General features: G+C 38.2%; 1 long non-coding RNA gene across 1 annotated transcript; it reads right to left on the bottom strand.

The window, feature by feature from the left end:
- Positions 1-1,008: 1,008 nt before the first annotated feature.
- Positions 1,009-2,033, bottom strand: LOC102494228 (uncharacterized). The gene is made up of 3 exons (XR_001370591.1): positions 1,947-2,033; positions 1,677-1,760; positions 1,009-1,041 (listed from the first exon to the last, which is right to left on the bottom strand). It is a non-coding gene; the product is annotated as an uncharacterized LOC102494228 (long non-coding RNA).
- Positions 2,034-3,602: the final 1,569 nt, after the last annotated feature.

The raw sequence follows: 3,602 nt of genomic DNA on the forward strand, positions 1-3,602 counted from the left end.
GAGTTTTAAGTCACCAGGTCCAGGACTCAAACTGTGGTCAATTATGTTGAAGTCCATCGATGTAACCATTGTACCATCTGCTGAAAGTTATCTTTAACATTGAAGAACTCTGTGACTGTAGCACATATAAAGTTTTTTTTAAAAAGATGATTTTATGAAATTTTAATAACCAAAGAATGATTAAAAATATGGAACTCAGAAATGAAAAGTACTTGATAAAAGAACAAGCAGTGATTATCAGGCTCATTTATAATAAATATCGATCTAAGATTTAATGACCATAGAAATTATGGTTATAGGCAAATGTAAATGTTGAAAGTACTGATGGTACAACAATAATAACTTACCAAAATGAAAATATGGGAGAAAGCGAAAGTTTGCTCATTTTCTTCTCTTACTTAAGAAGGAGTCAGTTGGTACCGTCATATTGAACATGTAGTTTAATCACTATTTGGTGATTTAAACTTCATATTTTGTTATTTTTTCCCCAACACCTTAGAGGACTATTTGATTAAATAAAATATTTTATGGTGATAGAAACATTTCACTGGGGACCAAGAGATAGTGAAATGATTACATCTCTGAGCTCCCACATAGTTGACCATGGTTTGAGTCTTGGACTTGGTGGCTTAAAATTTACATTGGGCACATGTGGGTGTGTGCCCAAAATCCCAAGAGGAGAATGGAGGAGAAGAGATTATGGTGTGGCCATCCCCCCCCCGGGAGTGATTTCTCACTTTCTTTCTCTCTGTCTCTCCAGTGAGTGCATACGCCCTCTAGCAAAAATCTCGCTCTAAAACAAACAAACAAACAAAACAAAACAACCCCCCCCCAAAAAAAACAACAAAAAACTAGTTGAACTTTTAACAATTCTTTAAGTGTATTTCAGTTTCTTTTCTCTTAAAGTCAATGATACTTAGGGTTAGCCTGTGGCATGGTTGTTAAGGTAGTTGGATTCCACGTGGTCAACTGTGTGCTTTCAATCCTGGACCTGGTGGCTTGAAAAACTTGCTGGATGCATGTGCGTGCATTCCCAAAATTCTGAAAGAAGAGAGAGATGGAGGAGAAGAAATTGCAGCATGACCATTCCATTCCCCATGAGGAAGTGCTTTCTCACTTATTTTCTCGATCTCATTCTCTCTGGAAAGCATGTGTACCCTCTGGCTAATTAAAAAGAAAAAAAGATCAATGATACTTAGATTCCGTACTATTTTTTTTTTTTTTTTTTTTGCTAGAAGGTGGTTGCACTCCCCAAAGATAAAGAGACAGAGAAAGGGGAGAGGATAAAGAATGCTTCCATGGGTTACAGTCATCCTGCAATCCCTTTCCCTCCATTTCTTCCTCCTTTCAGGATTTTGGGCATGCACAACAGGGAGCCCTGTGTATTTTTCATAGTCAACTATGTGAGATACAGCTGCCTCAACCACCACACCCACTACTGGCCCTAGGATATCCAATAGACAATTTACCCAACTCCCTCAGCAATTTTTCTCATTTCAGTAGATGACAATTTCACTCTTTCAGTTCTTCAAACCAAAAACCTTGGAGTCACACTTGAATCCTCTCTCACACCTTACTTCTAATCCATCAGAAAATCTTGTAAGACACACCTTCAAAATACATAAAAATCCAGTCATTTTTCTATACCCTAGTTCATCGCATTCTCTCCCACCTACCTTACTGTACTCCCTTCCAACTGTCTCTCAGCATCCACTTTGCCTCCTTTCTTTCTAATAAAACTCCAACTACATGGCTCTGTTCTTTGAAAAACACAAAGAAGGGATAAATCAACAAAAGCTTATTGTTAATTGAAGAAACTGTCAACTAAGCATCATTCTAGATTAGTGTGGAGTATTACAAAAAAGTTGAAAATATGCTACTTGCCTTTGAATAACCTCCAGTTTACTTATTTCCCTTCAGTAAACTCATCAAACAATTATGCTTACTCTGATAACTGACTGGGTTAAGGTCTATGATGAATTTGCTTGACAGGATGGAAAGTCCATACTGGCTTTCATTGAGTACTTCTGGGATCTTGCTAATGTGTTTGTTTTAGACTCCAAACCATCATCATCATTTGTAGCATTCTAGAGTCTTCTGATGAGGATCTGGAACCCTGCTGTCAAGAGATACTGTAATTGAAGATAGGAGTTTCGAGGCTTTCACATTTGGGATAAGTACAGTACAGGAAATGTAAATGAACAAGATCTTAAAATTAAGTAGGACTGCCAATTCAGTAGACTTTTCAAAAGAATTATTTATTTAATTTTATTTATTGTTATTATTTTTTAAAATTTACTATAAAGTACATGCCCTCGCCAGAGAGAGGCAGAGAGAGAGAGAGAGAGAAAGAGAGAGAGAGGAGAGAGAGAGAGACAGAGAGAGAGAGAGAAAGAGAGAGAGAGAAAGAAAGAGCGAGCAAGAGGGAAAGTGAGAAAGCAAGCTGCCAGGTACAGGACTTGAACTGTGCTCAGCCATGTGAGAATCCAGTATCTTAACCACCATGCCACCTACTGGTCCCTCAATAGACTTTTTAATATGTTATTTGCTAGGAAAGGCTATTATCAGGGATATGAAAGTCACAATTAGAGCCCATTCTGGCGACAACAAAAACAATTTCAATCCAATACTGTTAACTTCTGTGACTCCACTCTCTTTTCCTGATGATGACTCTGATGCATAATGCAGTCCCAGGGACAAGATAGGTAAATGTTTGCTGAATAAATAGATGAATGCTCCAAATAATGAATTAAAGGCATTAAATAGTATTATCACATTGCACTTAGAAGACTTAAAAGAACTATAGGTTTTTCGTTTTTAATTTTTGCTATAGGGCGTGTGTGCTCCCTGGAGAGAGTTGGACAGAGGCACAGAGAGGAAAAGTGAGTCAGAGTCAGCCATGTGGGATCTAGCAGTTTAACCACATGCTGTCTCCTGGTCTTAGCTCTTTAGTTCGAAAACCTTTAACATCAAGGATTGATACAGAAAACGCTTGCAAACCTTGAGCAAAATTGGAGAAGACTTTTCTTATCTTCTGAGCTAGGTCTCTCTTTTGCTCATAAAAGTTTTACCTTTGGTTGCAAGTTTTTGCCATTGTATTCCTAAGGTATGGCTGTACAAGGTCTCTGGCAGGACAGGTGTCTTGTGTCTGTCCTTTACTGTCCTGACTCCATGCTAGGTTTACTGTCCTTTGCCTGACTCCATTACTGAATGTGCCTCTTTGGAAGTTCCTGACTTTGAACTTGGCATTCTTTTAGGATGGGGTTTCTGATGTTTCTTCTGTTTCACACACATCTTCATTCTTCAGGAAGGAGACACCTATCCCCTTGTTCTGGAAATGAAGCCTTGTAAGATTGTTAGCACTACTCATCATCACTCATGTTCCTTCCCATCACTGTAGAAGTGCCAGACATTTTGATTCTGAAATATCTTTGCTCAGGTTTTCATCCAGGACTGAGTTGAAGAATTAGCAAGGCAGATGGCAAGGCATAGAGTTACACTGATACGGAATAAGTTATACTATCTTTGACTTACTCTATTTACTTATTTATTTTTGTTGCAGGACACATCACTCACCTGGGAAAGACACAGAGAAAGGGAAA

This window comes from Tupaia chinensis, unplaced genomic scaffold (assembly GCF_000334495.1).
Source record: "Tupaia chinensis unplaced genomic scaffold, TupChi_1.0 Scaffold000320_2, whole genome shotgun sequence".
In the NCBI taxonomy this organism is placed as follows: Eukaryota; Metazoa; Chordata; class Mammalia; order Scandentia; family Tupaiidae; genus Tupaia; species Tupaia belangeri.